We start from the raw sequence: 6,818 nt of genomic DNA, 5'->3' as shown, positions 1-6,818 counted from the left end.
TCCTTGCTGATCGGAGAGCCCTTCAACCCCCTCAGGAGAACACAGTGTTACCGTCTATTAAGCTTATTCAACTCTTGGGTCTCAGTGAAGAGACAAACCACACAGACGCTGGATGGGGAATGACAGTTAATAGTAATACTAGGGAAAAAGAGCAAGGGGATCTTAGTAGCCTGGTATGGGCAACACATCTATTATGGATTGCACTGAAATATCCAGCTCATTCTACATTGTCAGTGTATAGTCCTGACAGCAGGATTTGAGTCTGATCCATGGGTAGAGTTATTGTTTGTAGCCATAGAAGATGGTGAAATTCCCCCATGGCTGTTTATGTGACTGAAAAGGTCAATGAGGCACCCACATTCACAACCACAAACCGAGAAGTGGCATGAACTAGTGGCACGAACGGGCCTGGGAGACAGAAGGACCTGGGTTCTAATCCCGGCTTGGCCACTTGTCTTCTGTATGACCTCGGGCAAGTGACTTCACTTCTCTGTGACTCAGTTACCTCATCTGTAAACTGGGGATTAAGACTGTGGGACAGGGACTGTGTCCAACCTGATCAGCTTGTCTCTACCCAGACAGTGTCTGGCATATAGTAAGCGCTTAACAAATACCATTTAAAGAAAAAAAAAAGCACCGAGCCTTAGTTCTGAAACTCTTCAGTCGTGCTACCGAATAGAATCAGAGCTTCGATCTGAGACAGCATCGTGGTGAGAAGCCAATCCATTCTCCCTTATGCTCTAAGGAATGGGGCTCCTCTGGGCTGTCCTGAACACCAAGATGCTGATCTTTCCATTTAAAACAACGGCAGACACAGCCACAGCCTCGCTGCCTCAATGGCTCCTTCTCCGCCAGAGCGCTGTAGCTAGATGAGATGCCACTCCTACCCTCCCACTTCCATGCCCCCCTGGAGGTCCCATCCTGCCCTTTGGCCGTAAACTGGCCATGCACATGGAACATCTACATGTACTTTGCAATTTGTGGTCCCCCTGCCATTCTAATTTCTCAGTGCACTTTGTGTCCCCTGACTGACAAGGGTGTGAGAGTGGCATTGCGCAAAGCACTATCTCTACTCTTATCAATTCCTCATGCAGGTTCTTGGTCTTGAAGTTTTAAGATCAAGACTTGTCCTTTGTTCCCAATGGGAGACTTCATTGCAGCTCTAATAGTTTTTTCTTGTTGTCTTTGTTTACTTATTTTACTGTATTCATCATTTCAGCCTTTCCTTATGTAACCCCTGCCAGCCTCACCTCCCATTGATTTTTAGTCTGCGAGCCCTCAGCAGGCCAGAAACGTGTCTGAATTATCATCCTCAGGGAACAGCAGATATGCAATACATCTGATTAAATGAATGGATGAATGTGTGGATGGATGGGATGGATGGGATGGATGGATGGATGGGATGGATGAGATGGATGGATGGATGGATGGATGGATGGATGGATGGGATGGATGGATGGATGGATGGATGGATGGATGGATGGATGGATGGATGAAGTAACTCTCAGGATTCATCTAGAACCCGACAGATTTTGGATATGTCGTGGCCGAGTGGTTAAGGCGATGGACTAGAAATCCATTGGGGTTTCCCCACGCAGGTTCGTATCCTGCCGACTACGTGTCTCTTTTTTCTTCTAGACTGTGAGCCCACTGTTGGGTAGGGACCGTCTCTATATGTTGCCAACTGGTACTTCCCATGCGCTTAGTACAGTGCTCTGTACACAGTAAGCGCTCAATAAATACGATTGAATGAATATGTCTTTTTCGAAGACCTGGGTGAAGGAATAGAGAATGTGCTCTCTTGAAATTAACAGTAAATTGAATGAGATTGTTACCATTGTGGAAGACAGGAGTAAAATCCAAAGCGATCTGGATAATTTAGACATAGCAATCAGTCAAGCAATCAGTGGTATTTATCGAGTGCTTACTATGTGCAGAGCACTGTATTAAGCCCTCCAGATGGTACAGTATAACAGAATTAGCAGATGCATTCCCTGCCCAAAACGAGCCTACAGTCCTAGTTCCTGAAAAATCAGTTTGACATGCAATAGCGGGGAGTGTACACAGAGAGACAAAAAACAAACCCAAACGTGTTCTAGGGAAAAACGGTAGGAAATGACCTGGATATCATCACTGACCATAAATGGAATATAGATCAGTAACATGTTATTATTGAAGATATCATGGTGTAATGGATAGAGCATGGGCCTGGGTGTCAGATGGTCGGGGGTCAGCTCCGCCACTAGTCTGCTGTGTGACTATGGGCAAGTCATTTCACTTCTCTGGGCCTCAGTTTCCTCATCTGTAAAATGGAGATTGAGACTGTGAGCCCCACGCGGGACAGAACCGATTTGCTTGTTTCCACCCCAGTGCTTAGTTCAGTGTCTGGCACACAGTAAGTATTTAAAAAAAACAGAATTACTATCATTATCATTATTATTATTAATATCAACATGAAAATGAAGTACATTTTATGTGATTCGATTCATCCGTCGGGAAGTCGGAAACCATAGGGCACTTTACAGAGATGGATTACCGTTGGTTTCATAATCACTGGGGAAAATTGTACGGCCCCCAAACGTTTCTAAATTAGCACTTCTCAGACCCCAGAGCCATTTTGTACATAACGATTTGTGTATTCAACAATATAAGGGCTTATTTATTTACCTATCCACCTTTTTCCATCCTTTTTCCTCCTCTCTGCCACTTAGTTTATGTCTCCCTCCCAGGTTAGATTGAAAACTTCTTGAGGGTAAGGAACTGTGTCTTTTATGTCTTCCAACTCCCCCAGTGGTTGCCTATTCCGCTATATATGAAGTAGAAACTCCTGACCCTCGGCTTCAAGGCTTTCGATCAGCTTTCTCTCCCCTACTTCTCTTGAGAACCGTTGGTGACAGCGGTGGAGAACTATGCCCTCGGCCTCCACCTCTTCTCCCACTACCATTTAGCTTGCAGACTTTGGCTTTCTCAAATTGACCTACTAACTCCTCTCTCCCCCAAACCGAGATCTTGCTCCCCACCTCCCCACCACACCCCTGCCCTACTGCCTGGAACTCCCTCCTGTTTGACAACCCAACAGACCACTTACTGCTCTCCCCCATCACCACCATCGACATTTCTTGAGCACTTAGTACAGTGCAAGTGCTTAGTACAGTGCTGTGCACATAGTAAGTGCTTTGCACATAATGTGTTCAATAAATGCCACTGATGATTGAGTGCTTACTGTATACACAGTACTGTACTAAGCACTTGGGGGAGTACAAGACAACAGAGTTGGTAGACATGTCCCCTGCTTTCAACGAGCTTACAGTCCAAGTCCTCCTGAAGTCACATGTCCAGGAGGCCTTCCCCTATTAACCTCTAATCTTCAACTTTATATCCCTGCTACTGTGTCTTCAGAACTTCCATGCCACCTAAGGATGCTGGTACTCACACCCTCCAGGACTTTATAGTCTCTATATAAATATATACACACATATATATGTACATATACATGTAGTCTATATACACAATCAATCGTATTCATTGAGCGCTTACTGTGTGCAGAGCACTGTACTAAGCGCTTGGGAAGTACAAGTTGGCAACATATAGAGACAGTCTCTACCCAATAGTGGGCTCACAGTCTAAAAGGGGGAGACAGAGAACAAAACCAAACATACTAACAAAATAAAATAAATAGAATAGATATGTACAAGTAAAATAAATAAATAATAAATAAATAATAAATGGGGGTTTATACACACACATATCTATACATCTATATGTATACATATGCATATATATACCTCTATATATCTACATATATAGAGAGGTGTATATATATATATATATGTATACATATAGAGTATATGTATATATACTATATGTATATATATGTAGACTATACATATATATGCCTCTATATATCTACATATATATAGAGGTGTATATATATATATAGTCTACATATTTTTATGGTGTATTACTTTCTGCCATTTGTAATTTCTCTTAGAGCCTGTCTCCCCTACCAGACTTTGAATTCCTTGAAGGCAGGAATTGTGTCCTCTAACTCTATTATACTCTCCCAGATGCTTGGTACAGTGCTTTACACAAAGTAGGTGCTCAGTAAATACTTTTGCTTACCATGTTTTTGTACTCTCCCAACACTTGAGAAGCACTGTGCCCTAGGGGATGGAGCACAGGCCTGGGAGTCGGAAGGACATGGGTTCTAATCCTGACTCTGCCTCTTGTCTACTGTGTGACCTCAGTCAAGTCACTTAACTTGTACTGCTAAAAGTTATAAAGCATCGAACGGAGACCTACCTGGAAAGCGAATTGCCGATGTTCAAGCAGGATTTCGGAAAGGACGAGGGACGCGAGATATTATTGCTGATGCCTGTTGGAAAATTGAAAGGACATGAGAATATCTAAAGGAAGTCAGCATGTACTTTATTGATTATAGTAAGGCCTTTGAATGCCTGGATCACGAGAAACTCTGGAGCACATTAAGGAAAAGGGCCATGGCGGCCCATGGGATTGCATTAATACGGAACCTGTGTGCCGGACAGGAGGCTACAATAAGAATGGAATATGGAGAAACAGATTGGTTTCCCATTAGAAAGGATGTGAATTATCGCCTTATCTCTTCATCCTTTATACCAAACACTTAATGAGAGAAGCCGGACTGGATGAAGAAGAATGGGGCGTAAAGATTGGAGGAAAGAATATAAACAACCTTCGTTACGTTGATATTACCCTACCAGCGGAAAGTGCAGGAGACTTGAAGGGCTTAGTATTAAAAGTTAAGGAACAGAGCAAGTAGATGGGCCTACATTTGAATGTCAAGAAAACAAAGATCATGACAACTGGAAGTTTTAACACATTTGTAGTAGATGGACAGAAGACTGAAATAGGTGACAATTTTTCTCTCCTAGGATCGATAAAGGAATTAGTAGTCAAGAAATACGCCAAAGATTAATGTTAGGAAGACCTGCTAAGAAGAGCTTGGAAAAAGTCACAAAATGTGCTGGTGTAACAGTTGCCACAAAAATACAAATTGTCAATTCTATGGTGTTTCCAGTGACGATGTAAGGATCCGAAAGCTGGGTAGTGAAAAAACAGGGTAGAAAGAGCATGGATTCTTTTGAAATGTGGTGTTGGAGAAGGCTTTTGTGAATACAGTGGACTGCCTGAAAAACAAACAAATGGATTTTGGAGCAAATTAAACCAAAATGGTCTTTGGAAGGCCAAATGACTGACTTAGATTAGCCTATTTTGGACACATCATCAGGAGGGCTAATTCCCTGGAGAAGACACTAGTGCTAGGAAAAGTCCGGGGAAAACGTGGAAGAGGCAGAACGGCAGCTAGATGGCTGGAGACCATAACAATATCATCATTGTCATCATTATTATAACAATGATAATGGAAGACCCATTACAAAGGTTGTGGATTATGGCAGAGGACAGGACGTTCGAGAGAAAATATATCCATAGAGTCGCTATGAATTGGAAACGACTCGACGGCACTTGATAATAACTTCAGTTACCTCATATGTAGAATGGGGATTAATCAATCAATCAATCAGTGGCACTTACTGAGCACTTACTATGTGCAGAGCACTGTACTAAGCTCTTGAAAGAGTATTATAGTACAACAGAATTAGCAGACACTTTCCCTGCCCATAACGAATTTACAATCTAGATTAAAACTGTGAGTCCCATGCGGGACGGGGACTGTGTCCAACCTGACTAGCTTGTATCTACCCCAGCGCCTAGTTATGGTGTCTAGCACACAGTCAGTGCTTAACAATTACAATTACTACTCGTTTTGTCAGTCAGTTGTATTTATGGAGCACTTACTTTGTTCAGTGCACTATACTGTGTGGGAAGAGTATGCTATAACAATAAACAGACACATTCCCTGCCCGCAGTGAGCTTTGTGCTGAGAACAGTGCTATGTGCAAAGCACTGTTCTAAGCGCTGGGGAGGTTACAAGGTGATCAGGTTGTCCCACGGGGGGCTCGCAGCCTTAATCCCCATTTTACAGATCAGGTAACTGAGGTGCAGAGAAGTTAAGTGACTTGCCCAAAGTCACACAGCTGACAATTGGTGGAGTCTGGATTTGAACCCATGACCTGTGACTCCGCAGCCTGTGCTCTTTCCATTAAGCCACGCTGCTCTATCCACTAGGCTGTGCTGCCTTCAACCTTGTGCTGATTTACACCCAAATAGGGTCTGTCCCATAAGGGGCTGACGATCTGAGGAATAATAATAATAATTATTATTATAATAATGATGACAGTATTTGTTAAGCGCTTACTAAGTGCAAAGTACTGTTCTAACCTTAAGCTCATTTATACCCAAATAGGGTCTGTCCCTTCAGGGGCTGATGATCTGAGTAATAATAATAACAATAATAATAATAATAATGACGGTATTTTTTAAGTGCTTACTATGTGCAATGTACTGTTCTAACCTTATGCTGATTTATACCTAAATAGGGTCTGTCCCTTAAGGGGCTGACGATCTGAGTAATAATAATAATAATAATAATAATAATAATAATAATAATAATAATAATAATGACAGTATTTGTTAAGTGCTTACTATGTGCAAAGTACTGTTCTAACCTTGTGCTGATTTACTCCCAAATAGGGTCTGTCCCATAAGGGGCTGACGATCTGAGTAATAATAATAGTAATAATAATAATAATAATAATAATAATAATAATAATAATAATAATAATAATAATGACGGCATTTGTTAAGCGCTTTCTATGTGGCAAGCACTGTTCTATGCCCTGGGGTAGATCCAGGGTGATCAGGTTGCCTGCCGTGGG

General features: G+C 42.1%; 1 non-coding gene across 1 annotated transcript; it reads left to right on the top strand.

Annotated features, from left to right (window-relative positions):
- The first annotated feature begins 1,536 nt into the window (after positions 1–1,536).
- On the top strand, positions 1,537–1,619 carry TRNAS-AGA. Its single transcript has one exon. It is a non-coding gene; the product is annotated as a tRNA-Ser (tRNA).
- The last annotated feature ends 5,199 nt before the right edge of the window (positions 1,620–6,818 follow it).

The sequence above is a fragment of the Tachyglossus aculeatus genome, chromosome 1, assembly GCF_015852505.1.
Source record: "Tachyglossus aculeatus isolate mTacAcu1 chromosome 1, mTacAcu1.pri, whole genome shotgun sequence".
In the NCBI taxonomy this organism is placed as follows: Eukaryota; Metazoa; Chordata; class Mammalia; order Monotremata; family Tachyglossidae; genus Tachyglossus; species Tachyglossus aculeatus.
The sequence above is the reverse complement of the archived record's forward strand: the minus strand, read 5'-3'. Positions and strand labels throughout refer to the sequence as shown.